At 38.1% G+C, this 24,899-nt stretch overlaps 1 non-coding gene across 1 annotated transcript; it reads right to left on the bottom strand.

The window, feature by feature from the left end:
* Positions 1-5,842: 5,842 nt before the first annotated feature.
* Positions 5,843-5,950, bottom strand: LOC112787896 (small nucleolar RNA R71). Its single transcript, XR_003195282.1, has one exon. It is a non-coding gene; the product is annotated as a small nucleolar RNA R71 (small nucleolar RNA).
* Between the last annotated feature and the right edge of the window lie 18,949 nt (positions 5,951-24,899).

Genomic DNA, 24,899 nt, shown 5'->3' with positions numbered 1-24,899 from the left:
AATCTCCTATGAACATGAGCTAAATGCATGACAAAGAAATGTATTTATGATTCAGCGGCCTCATCACAATCCTCAACGCCATCATTAGTGGATTCTTCTAAATCGCCGTCTCATGTCAACCGCAAGCGTTCGGCATCAAATTCATTCAGGCTAGTCATACAAGGCTGGGGATGAAGGTCGACCTCACAATGTTCATAATCTTCATCCATGTCAAACAAATCTCTTGGCTTCACATGGACTACGACACTCCATCCATTGTCGACCTTATCATCCACGTAGAACACAAGACGCGCCTCAGATGCTAAGATGTATGGCTCGTCGTCTTCTCGATCACCGGTGTGAATCAGAGTGGCAAAGTTGACACAGGTATGGCCCAATACGTCTTGTCGTATGCCTCTGCCTGACGTGGTGTCTGCCCAAACACACTTGAGCAAAACTACCGTGAATTGACCACTGTAGTCTAGCTCAATGATGTCTACTAATCTCCCGTAATATGAGACACCGCCAACAACAACATTGCTATCCCGTTTACTTGCATAACTTCTAGTATCTGAAGTGACGTAAACCCCGCTATTTTGTGTTTTCATCCTTTCCTCCCTCGTCATGGTTCTAAATTTAAATTCATTAACGTTGTAGGCCATGAAGCGTCTAACCTGAGCAATGGGACCATAGGCAAGCCACTGCAGCTCGTTCGAATGACTGGTGCTTCCAAAGGGAACCTGGCATGGAACAATTAAACGTAAGATAGCATCAAAGGGTAGTAGGAATCCGGAGATATAAAGTATTACCTCATGCCTGCACCAGTTGAGAAACTCTCTTGCACAACAATATCTATGTGAGACTGGAACCTTGTTTTATTTCACAACTTTCTCTTTGTGGCTGCTCTGAAGTCACTGTATACACAAAAAATTGATTGCAGGTCAGTACTCTCAATACCATATTGGCTCACTTCATACTCGTAGAACTCACACTCCATACTTACTCCAAGAATTTCTCTACAGCAATGCAATTGACCAGTACATGATGATGAGCTTGAAGGTATTCGATTGCTGTTAGAGTAAAATATGAAGCAGCCCCGACCGCTTTTCCAACCTCTGGAAACATGCTGGCAATTTCGCTCGGTGGAGCTTCGGTCGGCCTATCATCAACGCGCGTCGGTCGGTTGATCCTGGTCTCCACATTATCTAGGTACCTTGAACAGAACGTGCGAATCTCCTCGGATAAGTAGCCTTCTGCAATTGAGCCTTCCAGCTGTGCCCTATTACGCACGTAGTGCTTGAGACGACATAGGTACCTTTAAGAAAATAATAAGTAAACTATTAGGTTTAGGCTATCTTAATACAACAGGTTGAGAAGGCTTATTTAGATTTTTACCTCTCAATCAGGTACATCCACCAAGGCGTACCTCCTCGACTAGATGCACTGTTAGATGAACCATGACTGTGAAGAAGGAAGGTGAAAATATCATCTCCATGTGGCACAGAGTATGGACGACATGATTCTGAAGGAGAGGAAGTTGTTGAGGATCTATGGATTTACTGCATATTTGTCGAAAAAAGGCTGACAACTCTGCCAAGACGGCAGACACAAGGGTGGGCAATACATGTACTGATGCAATTGGCAATAGATGTTCCATTAGAATATGGCAGTCATGACTCTTCAAGCTAAATAACTTGCTGATGAGCGGATAATTTATACGCTTTTTGGCATTATTTTTACATAGTTTTTAGTATGATTTAGTTAGTTTTAGTATAATTTTATTAGTTTTTTAATAAAAATCACATTTCTAGACTTTACTATGAGTTTGTGTGTTTTTCTGTGATTTCAGGTATTTTCTGGCTGAAATTGAGGGACTTGAGCAAAAATCAGATTCAGAGGTTGAAGAAGGACTGCAGATGCTGTTGGATTCTGACCTCCCTGCACTCAAAGTGGATTTTCTGGAGCTACAGAACTCCAAATGGCGCGCTCTCAATTGCGTTGGAAAGTAGACATCCAGGGCTTTCCCGCAATATATAATAGTCTATACTTTGCTCGAGTTTAGATGACGCAAACTGGCGTTCAACGCCAGCTTCCTGCCCTATTCTGGAGTTAAACGCCAGAAACAGGTTACAAACTGGCGTTCAACTCCAAGAGAAGCCTCTACACGTGTAAAGCTCAATGCTCAGCCCAAGCACACACCAAGTGGTCCTCGGAAGTAGTTTTTTGTATCAATTACTCATTTCTGTAAACCTTAGTAACTAGTCTGATATAAATAGGACCTTTAACTATTGTATTAGACATCTTTGATCAGTTTTATGCTATCTTAGACCTTTATGGAGGCTGGCCATTCGGCCATGTCTGGACCTTGTTCTTATGTATTTTCAACGGTAGAGTTTCTACACACCATAGATTAAGGTGTGGAGCTCTGCTGTTCCTCATGAATTAATGCAAATTACTATTGTTTTTCTATTCAATTCAAGCCTATTTCGTATCTAAGATATACACTTGTTCTTCAACCTAAGGAAGGTGATGATCCGTGACACTCATCACCATTCTCACCCATGAACGCGTGCCTGACAACCACCTCCGTTCTACTTGCAATCGCTTAAGTGCATATCTCTTAGCCTTCTGGTTCATGACGCATGGTTGCCTCGCCTGACAACCGAGCCTTCCATTCCATGAGATCAGAGTCTTCGTGGTATAGGCTAGAATTATTGGCGGCCATTCTTGAGATTCGGAAAGTCTAAACCTTGTCTGTGGTATTCCGAGTAGGATCCGGGAAGGGATGGCTGTGACGAGCTTCAAACTCGCGAGTGCTGGGCGTAGTGACAGACGCAAAAGGATGACTGAATCCTATTCCAGTATGATCGAGAACCGACAGATGAATAACCGTGCGGTGACAGCGCATTTTGGACCATTTTTACTGAGAAGACGGGATGTAGCCATTGACAACGGTGATGCCCTGCATAAGCTTGCCATGGAAGGAAGTAGGAATGATTGGATGAAGACAGCAGGAAAGCAGAGGTTCAGGAGGAACGAAAGCATCTCTATACGCTTATCTGAAATTCTCACCAATGAATTACATAAGTATCTCTATCCTAGTTTATATCTTAATTATATTTTAATTATTAAAATTCTATAACCAATTGAATCCGCCTGACTGAGATTTACAAGGTGACCATAGCTTGCTTCAAGCCGACAATCTCCATGGGATCGACTCTTACTCACGTAAGGTTTATTACTTGGACGACCCAATGCACTTGCTGGTTAGTTGTGCGAAGTTGTGACAAAGTGTGATTCACGCTTGAGAGCACCAAGTCTTTGGCGCCATTGTTGATGATCACAATTTCGTGCACCAAGTTATTGGCACCGTTGCCGGAGATTGTTCGAGTTTGGACAACTGACGGTTCATCTTGTTGCTCAGATTAGGTAAAAATTTTTTTAATTTTAAGCTTTTTGTTTTTATTATTCTTAATTTCGATAAAATAAAAAATAAAATAAAAATAAATATTTTCAAAAATATATTTTTCTTCAGAATTTTTAAGAATGAATTCTAGTGTTTCATGATGATTTGTTGAATCCTGGCTAGCTGTAAGCCATGTCTAATCTTTTGGACCAGGGTTTCAACTTATCATCACAAGAGCTTGTTGATCTTCACCCATTTGGCAGTTACACACATAGTTGTTGTATACATGGGAGGTAGGCAATATCTGCTGAAGCTTGGCTGGCCATTGGCCATATCTAGTGTTTTGGACCGAAGCTTTCACTGAAAGCTTGGCTGGCTAATAAGCCATGTCTAATTCCTGGACCGGAGCTTTAGACTAACATTACAGATTCCTGGAATTCTCATTAAAAATTTTGAAATCCTTATTTTTCTTTTCTAATTAATTTTCGAAAAATTCAAAAAAAATTTAATAAAAAAAAAAATTGATGTTTCTTGCTTGAATCTAATGTCAAGTCATAAGTTTGGTGTCAATTGCATGTTTATCTCTTTCTTGCATTTTTTCGAAAATCCATGCATTGCATTCTTCATGATCTTCAAGTTGTTCTTGGTAAGTCTTCTTGTTTGATTTTTAAAATTTCTTGTTTTGTGTCTTTTCTTGTTTCTCATATGCATCTTTGAATTATCAATGTCTCAACATTGAAAATTTCTAAGTTTGGTGTCTTGCATGTTTTTCTTTTCTTAAAAATTTTCAAAAATAAGTTCTTGGTGTTCATCTTGACATTCAAAGTGTTCTTGGTGTTCATCTTGACACTCATAGTGTTCTTGCATGCATCTCTTATTTTAATCCAAAATTTTTATGTTTTGCATCAATTTTATGTTTTTCTCTTTCTTCATTAAAAATTCAAAATAAAAAAATATCTTTCCCTTTTCTCTCATAAATTTTCGAAAATTTGAGTTGACTTTTTCAAAACTTTTTAAAATTTAGTTGTTTCTTATGAGTCAAGTCAAATTTTCAATTAAAAAATTCTCTCTTTTTCAAATCTTTTTCAAAAATCAAATCTTTTTCATTTTTTCTTTTATGATTTTCGAAAATTTCAAATTGATTTTCAAAAATCTTTTTCTTATCTTGTTCATAATTTCAAAATCTTTACTAACCATTAATGTGATTGATTCAAAATTTTTTTTTTAAGTTTGTTACTTGCCTAGTAAGAAATGTTCAATCTTTAAACTCTAGTAGCATATCTTTTTAGTTTCTTGTTAGTCAAGTAATCAACTTTGATTTCAAAAATCAAACCTTTTTAAATTTCTTTTTCAAATCTTTTTCAAAATAAGTTTCAATCACATCTTTTTCAAAATCAATTTCAAAATCTTTTCTAACTTCTTATCTTTTCAAAAATTGATTTTCAAATCTTTTTCAATTAACTACTTGACTTTTTGTTTGATTTTAAAAGTTTACTATTTCAATCTTATTTAAAAAAAAAACTACCTAACTAACTCTCTCTCTCTAATTTTCGAAAATCCCTTCCCTCTTTTTCAAAATTCAATTTTAATTAACTAATTGTTTTAAATTTCAATTTAAATTAGTTTCATTTTTTTCTTATTTTCGAATTCTAATTAATTAATTTAATAAAAACAAAAATATTTTTCTTTTATTTTAATTTGAAATTCGAATTCTCTCATCTCTCATCCCCTTCTGTTTATTTATTCATCTACTAACACCCCTCTTTTACTCAAGAATTCGAACCAATTCCTCTCCCCTGTGTTTGGATTCTTATCTTTTTCTTTTTGCTACTCTTCTCTTCTTATACTTACATAAGGAATCTCTATACTGTGACATAGAGGATTCTATATTTTCTTTTGTGTTCTCTTCTTTTTCATATGAGCAGGAGCAAGGATAAGAACATTCTTGTTGAAGCTGATCCGGAACCTGAAAGGACTCTGAAGAGGAAGCTAAGAGAAGCTAAAACACAACAATCTGAAGAGGACTTTACTGAAATTTTCGAAAAAGAAGTAGAGATGGCCGAAACCAATAACAATGGTGGAGGTGCAAGGAAGATGCTTGGTAACTTTACTGCACCCAATTCCATCTTACATGGAAGAAGCATCTCAATTCCTGCCATTGGAGCAAACAATTTTGAGCTTAAACCTCAATTAGTTTCTCTGATGCAACAAAACTGCAAGTTTCATGGACTTCCATCAGAAGATCCTTTTCAGTTCTTAACTGAATTTTTGCAGATCTGTGATACTATTAAGACCAATGGGGTTGACTCCGAGGTCTACAGGCTTATGCTTTTCCCGTTTCCTGTAAGAGACAGAGCTAGAATATGGTTGGACTCTCAACCTAAGGATAGCCTGAACTCTTGGGATAAGCTAGTCACGGCTTTCTTAGCCAAGTTCTTTCCTCCTCAAAAGCTTAGCAAGCTTAGAGTGGATGTTCAAACCTTCAGACAAAAAGGAGGTGAATCCCTCTATGAAGCTTGGGAGAGATACAAGCAACTGACCAAAAAGTGTCCTTCTGACATGCTTTCAGAATGGACCATCCTGGATATATTCTATGATGGCCTGTCTGAATTATCTAAGATGTCATTGGACCATTCTGCAGGTGGATCCATTCACCTAAAGAAAACGCCTGCAGAAGCTCAGGAACTCATTGACATGGTTGCAAATAACCAGTTCATGTACACTTCTGAAAGGAATCCTGTGAGTAATGGGATGCCTCAGAGGAAGGGGTTCTTGAAATTGATACTCTGAATGCCATATTGGCTCAGAACAAAATATTGACTCAGCAAGTCAATATGATCTCTCAGAGTCTGAATGGATTGAAGGAATCATCCAACAGTACTATAGAGGCATCTTCTGAAGAAGAAGCTTATGATCCTGAGAACCCTGCAATAGCAGAGGTGAATTACATGGGGGAACCCTATGAAAATACCTATAATTCTTCATGGAGAAATCATCCAAATTTCTCATGGAAGGATCAACAAAAGCCTCAACAAGGCTTTAATAATGGTGGAAGAAACATGTTTAGCAATAGCAAGCCTTTTCCATCATCCACTCAGCAACAGACAGAGAATTCTGAGCAGAATCCATCTAGCTTAGCAAATATAGTCTCTAATCTATCTAAGGCCACTCTAAGTTTCATGAATGAAACAAGGTCCTCCATTAGAAATTTGGAGGTACAAGTGGACCAGCTGAGTAAAAGGGTCACTGAAACTCCCCCTAGTACTCTCCCGAGCAATACAGAAGAAAATCCAAAGAGAGAGTGCAAGGCCATTGATTTGACCATCATGGCCGAACCTACAAGGGAGGAGAAGGACGTGAATCCTAGTGAGGAAGACCTCCTGGGACGTTCAGTGACCAATAAGGAGTTTCCCTTTGAGGAACCAAATGAACCTGAGGCTCATCTAGAGACCATAGAGATTCCATTGAACCTCCTTCTGCCGTTCATGAGCTCTGATGAGTATTCTTCTTCTGAAGAGAATGAAGACGTTACTAAAGAGCAAGTTGCTAAGTACCTTGGTGCAATCATGAAGCTGAATGCCAAATTATTTGGTAATGAGACTTAGGAAGATGAACCTCCCTTGCTCACCAATGAACTGAATGCATTGGATAGGCAGAAATTACCTCAAAAGAAACAGGATCCTGGTAAATTCCTAATTCCCTGTAACATAGGCACCATGACCTTTGAGAAAGCTCTGTGTGACCTGGGGTCAGGAATAAACTTAATGCCACTCTCTGTAATGGAGAAACTTGGGATCTTTGAGGTGCAAGCTGCCAGAATCTCTTTAGAGATGGCAGACAACTCAAGAAAATAGGCTTATGGACAAGTAGAGGACGTGTTAGTAAAGGTTGAAGGCCTTTACATCCCTGCTGATTTTATAATCCTAGACACTGGGAAGGATGAGGATGAATCCATCATCCTTGGAAGACCCTTCCTAGCCACAGCAAAAGCTGTGATTGATGTGGACAGAGGAGAGTTGATCCTTCAACTGAATGAGGACTACCTTGTGTTTAAAACTCAAGGATCTCCTTCTGTAACCATGGAGAGGAAGCATGAAAAGCTTCTCTCACTACAGAGTCAACCAAAGCCCCCATAGTCAACTTCTAAGTTTGGTGTTGGGAGGCCACAACCAAACTCTAAGTTTGGTGTTGAACCCCCACATCCTAACTCTAAATTTGGTGTTGGGAGGTTCCAACAATGCTCTGAACATCTGTGAGGCTCCATGAGAGCTCACTGTCAAGCTATTGACATTAAAGAAGCGCTTGTTGGGAGGAAACCCAATGTTATTTAATTATATCTATTTATTTTCTATTGTTATTTTATGTTTTTTTTAGGTTGATGATCATGTGGAGTCACAAAAACTACTGAAAAATAAAAAACAGAATGAAAAATAGCATTAAAAATAGCACACCCTGGAGGAGGAACATTCTGGCATTTAAACGCCAGAAACAAGCATCTGTCTGGTGTTTAACGCCAGAAACAAGCATCAATCTGGCATTAAACGCCAGAAACAGGCTACATTTGAGCATTTAACGCCAAAAACAGGCAGCAGTCTGGAGTTAAACGCCAGCATTGCATACAAAGGGCGTTTTGCACGCCTAATTGGAGCAGGGATGCTAAGGCCTTGATCCTCTGGATCTGCGGACCCCACAGGATCCCCATCTACCCCCTCTTTCTTCTTTTGCTCGAGGACGAGCAAAGATTTTAAGTTTGGTATGGTAAAAGCATTGCTTTTTGTTTTTCCATAACCATTAATGGCACCTAAGGCCAGAGAAACCTCAAGAAAGAGGAAAGGGAAGGCAATTGCTTCCACCTCTGAGTCATGAGAGATGGAGAGATTCATCTCAAGGATCCATAGCTCAGTAGTAGAGAATTTGACTGCACATCAAGAGAGCCCACTCATGGACCTCAACAAAGAGCTATGAGGGAGGAGCAACAAAGGCAAGGAAGAGACATAGAGGAGCTCAAGAACACCATTGGTTCTTCAAGAAGAGGAAGACGCCACCCTCACTAAGGTGGACCCGTTCCTTAATCTCCTTGTTCTTATTTTTCTGTTTTTCGTTTACTGTGCTTCTTGCTTAATTATGTTTGTGTCTTTACTATATGATCATTAGTGTCTGAGTGTCTATGTCTTAAAGCTATGAATGTCCTATGAATCCATCACCTCTCTTAAATGAAAACTGTTCTAAAAACAAAAGAACAAGAAGTACATGGTTTCGAATTCATCCTTGAAACTGGTTTAATTATTTTGATGTGGTGACAATACTTTTTGTTTTCTGAATGAATGCTTGAACAGTGCATATGTCTTTTGATATTGTGGTTTATGAATGTTAAATATGTTGGCTCTTGAAAGAATGATGAAAAAGGAGAAATGTTATTGATAATCTGAAAAATCATAAAAATTGATTCTTGAAGCAAGAAAAAGCAGTGAATGCAAAAGCTTGCAGAAAAAAATGTGAAAAAAAATAGCGAAAAAAAGAGAAAGAAAAAGAAAAAGCAAGCAGAAAAAGCCAAAAGCTCTTTAAACCAAAAGGCAAGAGCAAAAAGCCAATAGACCTTAAAACCAAAAGGCAAGGGTAATAAAAAGGATCCAAGGCTTTGAGTATCAGTGGATAAGAGGGCCTAAAGGAATACAATCGTGGCCTAAGCGGCTAAACCAAGCTGTCCCTAACCATGTGCTTGTGGCGTGAAGGTGTCAAGTGAAAACTTGAGACTGAGCGGTTAAAGTCAAGGTCCAAAGCAAAAAAAGAGTGTGCTTAAGAACCCTGGACACCTCTAATTGGGGACTTTAGCAAAGCTGAGTCACAATCTAAAAAGGTTCACCCAGTTATGTGTCTGTGGCATTTATGTATCCGGTGGTAATACTGGAAAACAAAGCGCTTAGGGCCACGACCAAGACTCATAAAGTAGCTGTGTTCAAGAATCAACATACTGAACTAGGAGAATCAATAACACTATCTAAATTCTAAGTTCCTATAGATGTCAATCATTCGGAACTTCAAGGGATAAAGTGAGATGCCAAAACTATTCAAGAGGCAAAAAGCTACTAGTCCCGCTCATCTAATTGGAGCTAAGTTTCATTGATATTTTGGAATTTATAGTATATTCTCTTCTTTTTATCCTATTTGATTTTCAGTTGCTTGGGGACAAGCAATAATTTAAGTTTGGTGCTGTGATGAGCGGATAATTTATACGCTTTTTGGCATTGTTTTTACATAGTTTTTAGTATGATTTAGTTAGTTTTTAGTATAATTTTATTAGTTTTTTTAATAAAAATCACATTTCTGGACTTTACTATAAGTTTGTGTGTTTTTCTGTGATTTCAGGTATTTTCTGGCTGAAATTGAGGGACTTGAGCAAAAATCAGATTCAGAGGTTGAAGAAGGACTGCAGATGCTGTTGGATTCTGACCTCCCTATACTCAAAATAAATTTTCTGGAGCTACAAAACTCCAAATGGTGCGCTTTTAATTGCGTTGGAAAGTAGACATCTAGAGCTTTCCAGAAATATATAATAGTCCATACTTTGCCCGAGTTTAGACAACTCAAACTGGCGTTCAACGCCAGCTTCCTGCCCTATTCTGGAGTTAAATGCCAGAAACAGGTTGCAAAGTGGAGTTAAATGCCAGAAACAGGTTACAAACTGGCGTTCAACTCCAAGAGAAGCCTCTACACGTGTAAAGCTCAATGCTCAGCCCAAGCACACACCAAGTGGGCCCCGGAAGTGGATTTCTGCATCAATTACTCATTTCTGTAAACCCTAGTAACTAGTCTGATATAAATAGGACCTTTTACTATTGTATTAGATATCTTTGATCAGTTTTATGCTATCTTAGACCTTTATGGAGGCTGGCCATTTGGCCATGCCTGGACCTTGTTCTTATGTATTTTCAACGGTAGAGTTTCTACACACCATAGATTAAGGTGTGGAGCTCTGCTGTTCCTCACGAATTAATGCAAATTACTATTGTTTTTCTATTCAATTCAAGCCTATTTCTTATCTAAGATATACACTTGTTCTTCAACCTGAGGAAGGTGATGATCCGTGACACTCATCACCATTCTCACCATAAACGCATGCCTGACAACCACCTCCGTTCTACTTGCAATCGCTTAAGTGCATATCTCTTAGCCTTCTGGTTCATGACGTATGGTTGCCTCGCCTGACAACCGAGTCTTCCATTCCATGAGATCAGAGTCTTCGTGGTATAGGCTAGAATTATTGGCGGCCATTCTTGAGATCCGAAAAGTCTAAACCTTGTCTGTGGTATTCCGAGTAGGATCCGGGAAAGGATGGCTGTGACGAGCTTTCAAACTTGCGAGTGCTGGGAGTAGTGACAGATGAAAAAGGATGACTGAATCCTATTCCAGTATGATCGAGAACCGACAGATGAATAGACGTGCGGTGACAGCGCATTTTGGACCATTTTCACTGAGAGGACGAGATGTAGCCATTGACAACGGTGATGCCCTGCATATGCTTGCCATGGAAGGAAGTAGGAATGATTGGATGAAGACATCAGGAAAGTAGAGGTTCAGGAGGAACGAAAGCATCTCTATATGCTTATCTAAAATTCTCACCAATGAATTACATAAGTATCTCTATCCTAGTTTATATCTTAATTATATTTTAATTATTAAAATTCTATAACCAATTGAATCCGCCTGACTGAGATTTACAAGGTGACCATAGCTTGCTTCAAGCCAACAATCTCCGTGGGATCGACCCTTACTCACATAAGGTTTATTACTTGGACGACCCAGTGCACTTGCTGGTTAGTTGTGCGAAGTTGTGACAAAGTGTGATTCACGTTTGAGAGCACCAAGTGTTTGGCGCCATTGTTGATGATCACAATTTCCTGCACCACTTGCGCTGTTTTAAATCAACACGCCGAGAAATGTTGCTAGAGTACCCGTCTGGAAAGACCACATTCTTGATGGTCCTCAAAAAGACATCCTTCTGTGGACTGGACATGGTAAAGACTGCAGATGGATACTTTCCACCTTCAAGTAGCCACATGTCATGCCTGATTCTCATCAATTGGAGATCTTTTCTAGCTTTTAGGTGGTCTTTGGATTTACCACTCTCGTTCAACATGGTGAAAACAATGTTGTCACACACATTCTTCTCTATGTGCATGACGTCAAGGTTGTGATGTAATTCATTGGTCTCCCAGTATGGGAGCTCAAAAAATAAACTCCTCTTTTTCTAAGGAGACTCGTCTTGCACCACAGTATGCTGTCCGAATCTTTTTTTACCACCAACTGCTTGCACCTTGCCAAGTGAGATGTGCACACGCTCCAACTGTCTCAAGATATCTCTGCCAGTCAATTTGATAGGTGGGGATCTATTCTCTACCTTACCATCAAATCTACTCCAGTCCTGTCTATATCTGTGATCGTGGTTTAAGAAACAATGGTGACCCATGAAACACCATTTCTGACTGAAGGTGAGTCGCTTAGTCTCGGCATCCAAATTGCACGTGAGACAAGCTTTCCCACTGTACGTATTCCAGCCAGATAAATTGCCCAAGCCCGAAAAATCACTGATAGTCCACAGCAACGCAACATGCATCTTGAAGGTTTTTTTCTCACTTGCGTCGTACGTATCAACATCGGCCCACAACTGCTTCAACTCGTCAATCAGGGGCTGTAAGTAGACATCCATGTCATTGCCAGGCATTTTAAGACCGGGAATAATCATGGAAAGAATATAGTTGGTTTGTTTTATGCAAATCCAGGGAGGTAGGTTGTACGAAATAAGAATCATCGGCCATATTGAGTACTTTAAACTCAGGTTTCCATATGGATTGAAGCCATCACTGGCCAAGGCTAAGCGAACATTGCGTGGATCGCCAAAAAAGTCAGTATATCTCCTGTTGAAGGCTTTCTACGCCTCGCCGTCCCTAGGATGCCTCAAAGAACCGTCAGAGTTGGTTCCTTTCTTGTGCCACAACATGTCCACGGATGTCTTGCTGGACATGAATAATCGCTGCAACCGTAGAATCATAGGAAAATAATGGAGAATCTTCACCGGCAGAGGTTTCCCATTCTTCTGACAACGGCGTTGATCCTTACTAAGGAATTCTTCTGGGTCTTTTGCTTCTACCTGGATGCTCCACACCGTTTGCATCTAGACAGGTCTTGATCGGAGCCCTGATACAGCATGTAGTCATTTGGACATGCATCTATCTTCTTATACTTAATACTGAGCTTCCTTATGATCCTCTTGTTATCGTGGAATGTCTTTGGGATCCCTTCATGCTCAAAGATATTCCCCAATAGCTCTAGAATCAAACCGAAAGCCTTGTCGCTCACTCTGCACATGCACTTGATATGGTACAGCCTCACCAAGAAAGACAGCTTCGAGAATCTTGAGCATCCCGAATACAATTCTTGCTCGCCATCCTCCAGCAATTCATGAAAGGCACGAGCCTCGCGGCTGGGTTTGTCAGATAAGTACGGCAACCCCTCCACAACTTCTCCGACATGCTCATTCATCGAGTCTTCATCATGACACTACAGTCCCGGCAAGTTGAACGCGTCGTGGACCATGTCACGCATTTGATCTCCTGAATTTCCAGTGGGTTCTACTTCTTCTCTACCGCTGGAGCTCTCGTCTACGATCCTCTCACCGTGATGTAACCAAAAGGTATAGTTAGGGGGAAAGGGTTTCATAAGAAGACTATCATACGCATCCTCTCTAGTTTGGAAAAACTGAAACCCACACAAAGGAAATGGGCAATGTATCATCCCATCAGATGATGCATTGGCAAATGCAAAGTCAAGGAATCTATTCAGACTGTCTCTATATTCAGTATTACCTCGTGGCTTTTTAATCCAGCTCTTATCAATGTCTACTTTAATGAGATAGCACAAACAAATAAATAAATAGTAAACAAAGACATAAAGCAATTAAAAACATTAAAAAAATGGGTTATGTGTTAAGAGAACCAATAACAGTTTATCACAATTATGAGATGGGAGAGTAATACACGAGTAATATTCGATAATTTACTGCAAGCAAAACCATGTAGGGGGTAGCAGAATAACTCAGCGAAAAAAGAAACAAAGTTACACTACATCCTGAATAACATGAGGCACACGAAAGATATTAGGAGGGTTGCTTACTCATTGCAAAATTCTGTGCTTTCTAAAAAATTACTGGGAGAAAGAATTGCTGGTTCCAAGTCCAAAAAGTGAAAATAAAATAAAAGCTTCCTTAAAAAATGAAAAAGAAAATAGGAATGAAAGTTAGATTTAAAAAATAATGAAAAAAATATAACTAAACAGTCATAATGGATAGAGAATAGAATCTTGAAATTGTAGATATGTGATTTTAGATATACTACTAAGAATATTATATTATAGTTTCTTTGTCCTATCTTCTACCATATAAGTACAAATAATTGGTTCAATAAAAAAGAACATAAAAAATAAGGATAAAAAAGACAGGGCAAGAAGAATCCTTTCATCACTTCAACAAAATTCACATATTGGTATGCTGAGATGCATGCCTTCAATCAAGTTACTTTACTCAACTTCTCTATTCATGTACTATTTTATTGAACATAACGGTCAACGGTTACCAAGCAAAGAAATAGAAAATGGGATAAAGGGTCACTATCAAAATGTTAGTTAGAACTTAGAAATACCTCTTCATTTTAACATTCCATTCATCAATCAAATGATAACATGCATGAATGCATCAGTGATTCAAAACTTTACCAACTTCTTCCATTTTTTAACCAGTCTTTTTTCCATCCCCTAAAATACATTGCTTGCAAGTTTTCTAAACATGTACTACCTTTCTTTTGTTGAATTAGCTTTTAGTGTGTAAGTAATTTCAAATATCACATCCCCTAACCAAAATTGAATAAAGTTCAAGTTTTTTTCTCTTTATCTCTCATCATTAAGCAATGGTACTACTTTAGTTAATAAGATGAACAGCATTCAAAGAGGATCATACTTGAATTTTCTAATTATACACTTTAACCAAAACAAGATACAAAACAAGACACATACTTATCAAGTTAGACACATGAAACCTTATCACAATTATATGGTCAAGATGAGTAATAAATTTTCAGCACTATGTTTAGTGTCCTATCAAGCTCTTTTATTTCCCCTTTAAAAATTTATGCTACAAAACATAAATTAAGACTGGGTTCACAATATACAGAAAGTATAATAAAAAAGTTTCCATATTATTTTCGATGAGACAGACACAATAAACCAAATACTATTATAAAATCTTAGGAACTAAGTAGCAAGATTAAATTAAAATTGTACAATGACAGATTAAATCTTCAAAGAGATTCAACGGAGCAAGTTTGAATTCAATTATGCTTTTTGCCATCTATTTTGTGGTAGGAATAATTATAACTGTTCTTATTTAGATCACTATAACATTATCGACTACATTATATTCAATTTTATAAAAATTTGATGATATTATATACAATATATTTTTATTTGTAAAAGTATAGCTAACATTTAATATTTAGTACCAATAGGATTGATTTGAATGATAATCAGCTTGGATTCACTTAAGGAAGTCTTGAGTTTGATGCTTAGTATATGCAGCTATATATCTCAAATAAGAGACTCACCCACCACAGTCAGGTACTCAGGTGTACAACTCAGGTTGGATCTGATAAGTTGGGACAAAATTTTAGATACTAGGCAGGAAAAAGAAAATCTAATATTTAAGTTACATAGCACTGACTTTTTTGAATTAGTATAAGCATAACAAATTGTCAACAGGCATCATGTATAGTAGAAAAAGAAATTCGAGACTAATGTAATATACAAAGATTATATGTTGGAGTAGTGTTTGGAATCTGAATGTCAAAAGTGGAGGTCAAAATGGATTTATCATGAAAAAAGAAACATATTATTTGATGATATGCTCTTGATATTCACTGTTAATGCGAGAGACAAAAAGAGTAGGATTTTTGTTCTTTACTTGTTGAAAAGCTAAGCAGTTGGTTTGGTTATGCCTATAAAATTATATATTAACTGAAACTACATGTGATCTAGTATTTGATTGATCATTGATCTTAATCATAAAATAATTAAAATTAATAATTAAAATTGTTTAAGGAAAATTAACTTATTATAAGAGATAAATCGTAACTTTAAATTATTGGCATAAAGTATAATATTTGTTTAATTAACAAAAAATAGTGGAATCTTCTTTACTAGTTAACAAAGAGTATTTAAAGATGGGTTATAAATAACTACTTATTTAAGAAAAGCCCCACTTTATGTTTAACTTGAAAACAATAGTACAAGAATTAATTAATGGTAAAGAATGAGAGGAAAGGAAGGGACAAGCTATGTGTGAAGCCCATGCATCATGTAGATGAGTATTTCAAATATGCATCATGACACATATGTTAATTACTCTAACAGTATCTTCTATTCGCCAATTGAAAAGAAAGAAAAAGACACTAATAAAGTAGCTTAACATATATAAGAATTGGAACACTATTACCTTAGTCCTTTGGCCCTTTTTCATCTGTTATTATATGCTTAGAGTTAACAGAGTAGCACTGTATAAGCATGGCATAAATGCATTACTAAAAATTTGTCCTAAACTATTTTAACCAATATGCAGCAAAATCTTATGTACCAATACATAATTAATAAAATAACAAATTCAGCTTCACAAAGTTTAATTTCACCTCTTCTAATGATATCAGCCAGCTTCTTAATAATATATTTTTACATCACATACCACTCATGCAAAAAACATTAATATCATATAGCACCACCCAAAAAAATCATGTACACGATGTTGAAAATTTAGTATGTGCATAAGAAAAAAACACCTTGAAATAGTAGTTATAAGATTACATTTAGTATTACATAAAAAATAAATAGACAGAGCACAATAAATACCAAAAGAGTGAATATTAGATCACTTTTCATGCTAGTAAAAAATCAACCAAATTGAAGGTAAAAAACAAAAGCAATTTTTAAAAAACACAGTAATAAAAAGAAAGGTTTTATCATAGTACTGATTTATAAGATTTTCAAATAAATTTTTAATATAAAATTTGAAAAAAAAGCTACTTTGTTAATGCAACAGAATAAAATTAGTTGCGGCTAGAATCCAAGCCATGTAAAACTATATCAAATGCATCTTTATCAAAATGCACTAGTAGTAGTAGATTTGGAAAACACATCACAAGGTTCAAAAGGAATTTAAATGTTCTCACTTGAACTGAGATCAAACTGCAGAAGTAATATCACAGTTCATAAAAAAACTAACATCAATTAATGAAACGTTATAATCAAATAATCATAACTAAGTAACCAATTAGTACTAAGTACTGAATTTACAAATACAAAAAAAATCAAATTGCAGAAGAATCACATTATCACAATTGAGAAAACAAAAATAAGTAATCTGATGCTGGCGGAAATCAGCCAATTAAGAATTTATGATATAAGAACAGCGTTGTAAGTACAGTTCTTAACCAGCTAAAATCCGCTTATCAATTTAGAAGGGTGTCACAAAATTGGAATAAAAATACTGGGAGTATGAATCCCAGGTCGTCTCCCAACGAGTTGACAAAAGGGTGCTATCTTATTAATTAGGAGTTTTCCGAGAAATTTTGAGAGTTGAATGACAGAAAGAGATTTATATATTCAAAATAAAAAGCCTTGACTGGGAGAATGATTAATTGGAAGTTCTATCCTTGTTGGAATTCTCCCAAGTGTAGTATAAAGAGGTTGTTATTTTCACTTAGTTAACCCTTACTAAATAAAGAAAAGTCAAGTGATTGAGCTAACTCTTATTCGCAAATCCTAGTCCTCTCCCTTGGGAAGGTCTAGCGTTAGTAAATAGAGAATTAGCCAACAACTTCCAATTTAACTAATCACTTGAGCATTCCAACTCAAGGGTCTCTTTTTAATCAACTCCCAAGTCAAGTTGGGAGTCTACTCTATTGACATAGAAGCCAATTTCGCATACGTGAAAAGGGAATAGAAAGAAGACATGATAGACAATAACTACAAATTAATTAAAAGTAAAAATAGTTCTTTGCATTAATAAATTCTAAAAACAATCCAATTGTAACTCTGAACAAAGATTAAAGATATGGAAAAGCAAGGGAATAAGAAAACAAACTAGAATACTAGCAACTTCAACGGAGATAATGGCTCTTCTCAATATCCAAAGCAAAAGCATAAAACTAGAAAATTATGAATGTGTAGAAAACCTAGAGGAAGAGTAATTTCTCTCTCTGATCTAAAACTAAAACTAAAACTATGCTAATGAGAATGTCTGTTGAGTCTCTACATGTTCCCTGACTCTAGTCTGTGTTTCTGGGCCAGAAACTGGGTCCAAACTCGGCCCAAAATCGCCCCTAGCATTTTTTGTGATTTCTGCAGATCGCGCATGTCACGCGTACGCGTCAGTCACGCGTGCGCGTCATTTGACGACTTTCCTTGCCACGCGTGCGCATCAGGCACGTGCTCGCGTCGTTGTGCGAACTCCAATCCACACGTTCGCGTCAGGTACGCGTGCGCGTCGCTGTGAAAATCTCCAGATCACGCGCATGCATGAGCCATGCATGCGCGTCGATGCTCGCTGGTTGTCTCCTTTATTTCTTGTGTTCCTTCCATTTTTGCAAGCTTTCTCTCCATCCTCTGAGCCATTCCTGCCCTATAAAGCCTGAAAACACTAAACACATAGATCACAGCATCGAATGGTAGAAAAGGGAATTTAAAATACGCAAATTTAAGGCTTATGAAGCAAGTTTTCAACCATAAAACAAAACTAGGAAGGAATTGTAAAACCATGCAATTTGTATGAATAACTGTGCAAAGACTTGATGAAACCACTCAATTGAGCACAAGATAAACCATAAAATGGTAGTTTATCAAACTTCCCACACTTAAACATTAGCATGTCTTCATGCTAAGCTCAAGGAGATTAAAAGAATAGATAGGAAAAAGTAAGACTCATGAAATGCAACCTATGTATGAATACAACTATATGCTAAGATGATTCTGTATATTTGGTTAAAAGTAAATAAGTTCTTCAAGACAAACATAAATTAGATATAACTAATTTAAATCATATAGTAAATACAAGTAGACCTGTAAGTAAACAGCTCATAAAAGCAGAAAACATAGAATTAAGCATTGAACCCTTCACTGGTAGTTTATGTGCACTCTAATCACTCAAGTGTATAGGGTAATCCACTCTAGTATTCTCTAGTCATGCTTTCTAAATTTTGTTTCTTACCTAACCTATCAACAGGTATTTAATGTACCAATACAAACATCATGAGATCTTTTCAAGGTTGTAATGGGGCTAAGGTAAAGGTGAGGGTATATATATGGCTAAGTGAGCTATAAATTGAATCCTTGACTAACCTAAGCTCTCACCTATACACACACTCTATATGCTTCTTAAATCATGCCTAGCTACCCAAAATTCCCACTTTTGCATCACATACTCATGCATCAACTTTTCTTTAATTTTATCACATATGCATTGATCTTTTATTAGCTGAATATTGGGGTAATTTTCTCCCCTTATTTATTTATTTATTGAAATATTTTTTTTATTGAAAAGTAAACATAACTTATCAATACACATGGATTTTTAATTTTTTTCTGGTCTCACATGAGTAGGTACCCAAATTTCTAATATTTTATCATAACACATTCCCTATTAACCCTTGTTCCCACAGTTTTCCCACACTTAGTTGATACACAATCTCTATCTTAAGCTAACCAAAGATTCAATTGGGGTAATTAATTGTTTTTTCGCTTAAGGCTAGTGATGTGGTAAAATATAGAACAAATGGGGATTAAAAGACTCAAGGTGGCTAACAAAGGTAATTGAAGGGTAGGCTATTTGGGATAAGTGAGCTAATAAAATAATGGCCTCAATCATATGCAAGCATGTGAATACACTAAACATTGGACATATAGAATGGAACAAAATAAAAATTACAATCATAGAGAAGAAACTACACAAGAATTAAAATATTATGGTTAAATAGTGTAACCATGCAATTAGGCTAAAAAATCTCACTGGGTGTGTGTTCTTAACCTAAAATACCATGTTCCAATTTACAGTCTTCAAACAAGTTTAACACAATTTTTTTTTTCAATTTAAATTAGTGAAATATTATAAAGTAGAGTCTTGAAAAGAAATTTATTACTTTAACCAAGCAAACATACATGCAAACAATTATTATCATGCAATCTATTCTATCTAACAAAAGAAAAATAACCTATTAGTGTTAAGAAAAAGCACTTACCTCCGGAAGTTAGGTACTGACCGACCTCTCCACACTTAAAACTTGGCACCGTCCTCGGTGCCATCAGTTAGGAACAAATGGGGGCTTGTAATAGCATCTCCACCGTCGGGATTGTCATGGCTCCTGGTGCTGGTAACTGAGGTGGAGTCCGGAGTGTCTGGTTCTTCTTCAGGTGGGTGGTTGCCAACAATCAACTCCTTGAGGTATGTAAATTGGCGCTTGTTACGACACTCCATTCGCTTTGCCTACTGGTCAAGCCGATCCAACCTCTGAAGTATCTGTAGGAGCAGCTGATTTATTGAAGGTACTTGTGATGTGGGAGGAGAAGGAATATCTCCGGCCGGGTCTGCGGTCCGGCTGATAGTGGCTGCTGGAGGTCTGATGTACTTCTCATTGGAGACAATCTGATCATCCCGCGAAAGTGTGGTCTTGGTGTCCCCAGCTCTGTAGGATACTCCGACTGTCGAGACTAGATCTGAAACCAAGGCGGGAAAGGGTAGGTTGCCCGTAATCTGTATGTGTCCCATGGCGTTCCGAAGGTGTCTTGGTAAGTTGAGAGGCTGGTCTGTAAGGATACACCAGAGGAGAACAGCCATATCTGCAGTGAAGGAGGACTCGTGAGTGCTCGAAAAGATGTAGTGGGACATAATCTGTGCCCACACTCGAGCCTCCAAAGTGAGTGCTGAAGCCAATATTCTCTTAGGTCGGGTTTGATGGTATCTATAGATCCATCTGCTGCCAGGTTGTGCTATAACTCTTAGGACATCATCCCAGTTAAATTGGTATGTCTGGCACTTGACAGAGGCTTCTTGGTATGCGTCCAATCCTTCTGGGGCAGGGGGAAGATCTAAGGATTTCTAAATGGCCTCTTCAGTTATGGAGACTTGCTTCTGACGGACATAGACAGATTGCAGGGTTGGCATGTCAAAAATTGGAGTAGAATTCGACTACCCATGAAAGATTGACCTGCCGTGGCTGCCTTCGTAAGAATCCCCATTGTCTGCGCTCAAGGCGGGGCTCAACAAACTCAACAATGTGGGTAGGGAGGATGAGTAGGTGCTCATTTTTGTAGTTCTTCTCAGCCAGGATGGGGAACATCTGCTCACAATAGCGGTTAGTGAACCACGTAGTGTCCCTTACTGGAAAGGCTTTCTCTGTTTCATCGACCTTGATGATCCTCTTGACTCGCTTTGTTGAGGGCTTTACTGATGTTGAAGATGGTTCCGTAGCTAGCGCTCTTTTTGTTCCTCTCCTTGCTGGTAGTTTGGGAGTAGCTTTCTCTTTACCCTTCTTGGTGGCCATCCTAAAAAGAGAAAAGGAAAGTAACATGTAAAGCAAAGGGTTAAAGCAAGGAGGAGGATAGTACAAGTGATAATCAATGCCAAGGTAAAGAAGGATGTCGTTAACACATGTTCACGATTACATGTAATCAGGACATCAATGAAAATATAGCATAATAAATTAAGACAATTAGATGCAAGATGTTTATTGGCATGCTGGCAAAGGCATGAGTAGCATAGATCAAGCATTAATTGCTTAATTTGATTATCAAATGTAACAAACTAACAATCACGTTTGTATTGACAATTATATTCAATTAATAAAATATTGAAAGGGTTTTGTGAAAAACAGGCATTAGAGTAGAAGGATAGAATAATTAAAAGTTCATCATGCCATACGGACTTTTTCACAAATACTTAGTATGCATGGTAAATATGTTATTAAAAGTATTAAATTTGAACATGCAAGCAACCCAAAAATAATTCATGATAATTGTCAAATAACTCCTTAATAAGCCACAAGCAAGTATGGAAGAAAACAATCACCCAATTAGACTTCTAACACCAAGTAAAATAATGCAAAAATAAATAAATACTAAGAAGAGAATAAAGAAAATACAAAGAAAGAACCTTGAGAAGAAGGTGACAAAGAGAGATAATGGAGAATGTGAGGTGAAGAAATTATGATGGAAGGGGGGAGAAGAAGAAGGGAGTAGAGAAAGAAGAAGGAGAAAAAGAATGTAGAATAAAGAAGAAAGAAGAGAAATAAAGAAGAAAGAAGAAAGAAATTAGGATTTGAAAAGAAAAGATATGAAAAGAGGCGGCACAAGGATCTGGTAGTGTTGCGCAAGTGATGCGCACGCGTACTCCACGCATACGCGTGGGTCGCGCAAATGGGAAGGCGACGCGTAGGCGTCAGTCACGCGTACGCGTGACCGTGCTTGTGCTACTCGCGCGAAGGCAGCCTTGTGCACGCACAACTCTCTGTTCGTATCGGGGTGCATGCCAAAATGGCATACGACGCGTGCACGTCATTGACGCATACGCGTGAGTGTGCAGAATTTGAAAATGATGCGCACGCGTCAGGGACGCGTACGCGTGAGTGACTTTGTGCCTTGGGCACAGTTCCCGCACCAAGCCATCACAACTTTCAGCCTGACACCTGTTTAAGTCGATTTTCCTAGGTCACGCGTGCGCGTCATTGACGCGTACGCGTGAGGTGCCAAATATTCAATTTACGCGCACGCGTGAGGGACGCGTGCGCGTGGTGATGCTTGTGCGATTAGCACACTTTCTGCGTTGCTCCCACGCAACTCTCTGCCACACTTTTTTTTACTTTATATATATATATATGCAAATGCAAATGCAGGCTATATGCTGAATTCATGAGAAGAGTCACTAAATGAAACTAAGAAGAGAGAAAAGAACGATCATACCATGGTGGGTTGTCTCCCACCCAGCACTTTGCTTTAACGTCCTTAAGTTGGACGGTCCACAAGCTCAATCTACTTCTGTTGGTGGATCTTCCAATAGGAAGACCTCTAGCTCTTTGTGTTCCTTCATCTTCTCACCATGATAAAGCTTTAAGCGATGTCCATTAACCTTGATGAAATTGGAACTTGAAGGATGACTCAGGTGGAAGACTCCATATGGCTCTGCTTTCTCCATTCTGTAGGGACCTTCCCATCTAGATCTCAGCTTGCTTGGCATGAGTCTCAGCCTGGAGTTGTAGAGGAGAACTAGCTCTCCAGGCCTAAATTCTCTCCCCTTGATGTGCTTGTCATGCATGGCCTTCATCTTCTCTTTGTATCGCTTGGAGTTGTCATATGCTTCTAGGCGAAGGTTCTCTAATTCTTATAGTTGCAGCTTCTTTTCGGCTCCGGCCTTCTCAAAACTCATGTTGATTTCCTTTACTACCCAGAATGCTTTGTGCCCTATCTCTACTGGGAGATGACAAGCTTTTCCATAAACTAGGCAAAAGGGGCTCATCCCTATTGGTGTCTTGTATGCTGTCCGATATGCCCAAAGCGCGTCTTGTAGCCTGGTACTCCAGTCCTTCCTATGAGGCTTGACGATCTTCTCCAAGATATGCTTTATCTCTCTATTAGACACCTCTGCTTATCCATTGGTTTGGGGATGGTAAGCTGTTGCTACCTTGTGAACAATCCCATGCTTCTTCAGTAATCCTGCTAATCTCCTGTTACAAAAGTGAGTGCCTTGATCACTCACGATTGCTCATGGTGATCTAAAGCGATAGATAATATGGTTTCTAACAAAGGAGCAACAATGTTAGCATCATCAGTGCGGGTAGGAATTGCTTTCACCCGTTTAGAAACATAATCTACAACTAACAGTATATAAAGGTAACCACTAGAGTTTGGAAATGGACCCATGAAGTCAATGCCCCAAACATAAAAAATTTCACAGAATAGCATAATTTGCTGGGGCATCTCATCCCTCTTAGATATATTCCCAAATCTTTGGCATGGGGAACAAGATTTACAAAAGGCAGCAGTATCCTTAAAAAGAGTAGGCCACCAAAATCCACAGTCTAAAATTTTTCTAGTTGTTCTTTGAAGGCCAAAATGTCCTCCACTCTCAGAAGAGTGGCAGGCCTCTAAAATGGTCTGGAATTCTAATTGAGGCACACACCTTCTAATTATCTGATCGGCACCATACCTCCATAAATATAGGTCATCCCATATATAATATTTGGACTCGCTTTTCAGCTTGTCTCTTTGATGCTTAGTAAAATTAGGAGGGAAAGCATACCAATGAACTACTTCAGATACTGCGTGCAAGCTATCAAATGAAAAAGCATCATTGATAGGAGTGGAGTCAGTCTTGATGTGCTCTAGGCGACTCAAGTGCTCTGCCACTAAATTCTGGTTACCACTCCTATCCTTAATTTCCAAATCAAATTCTTGTAGCAACATTATCCAACGTATTAACCTTGGTTTGGACTCCTTTTTAGCTAATACATATTTTAGAGCTGCATGGTCTGAGTACACTACCACCTTAGTACCAAGTAAATAGGCTCGGAATTTATCCAAAGCAAAAACAATAGCCAGAAGCTCTTTTTCAGTGGTAGTGTAATTTGACTGAGCAGCGTCTAAAGTCTTAGAAGCATAAGCAATTACGAAAGGATCCTTACCTTCGCGCTGAGCTAGCGCCGCTCCTACTGCATGGTTGGAAGCGTCACACATAATCTCAACTGGCTGGCTCCAGTCTGGTCCTCTCACAATCGGGGCTTGAGTTAAGGCGATCTTCAGCTGATCAAATGCATTCATTGCAGCCCTTACTCAACTCGAACTCAACATCTTTCTGCAGCAATCTGGATAAAGGCAATGCTATCTTACTGAAGTCCTTGATAAATCTCCTGTAGAAACCTGCATGGCCAAGGAATGAACAGACTTCCCTCACGGAGGAGGGGTAAGGTAAACTAGAAATGACATCCACCTTTGCTGGATCAACAGAAATACCAGTATGAGAGACAACATGTCCTAGTACAATACCTTGTTTTACCATAAAGTGACATTTTTCAAAATTTAAAACAAGGTTTGAACTAATACACATGTCTAACACTCTAGCTAAACTATCCAAGCAAAGGCTAAATAAATCACCATAAATGCTAAAATCATCCATGAAAACTTCCATACAGTTCTCAATAAGATTTGAGAAGATACTCATCATGCATCTTTGGAAAGTAGCCGGTGCATTACATAAGCCAAAAGGCATCCTTTTGTATGCATACGTTCCAAAGGGACATGTAAAAGTAGTCTTCTTCTGATCTTCAGGAGCTATATGAATTTGAAAATAGCCTGTATAACCATCTAAAAAGCAGTAATGGGATTTACCTGACAGGCGATCAAGCATCTGATCAATAAATGGCAAGGGGTAATGATC

This window comes from Arachis hypogaea, chromosome 20, assembly GCF_003086295.3.
Source record: "Arachis hypogaea cultivar Tifrunner chromosome 20, arahy.Tifrunner.gnm2.J5K5, whole genome shotgun sequence".
Classification (NCBI taxonomy): Eukaryota; Viridiplantae; Streptophyta; class Magnoliopsida; order Fabales; family Fabaceae; genus Arachis; species Arachis hypogaea.
Note: the sequence above shows the minus strand (reverse complement) of the source record. Positions and strands in the feature narration are given on the sequence as shown.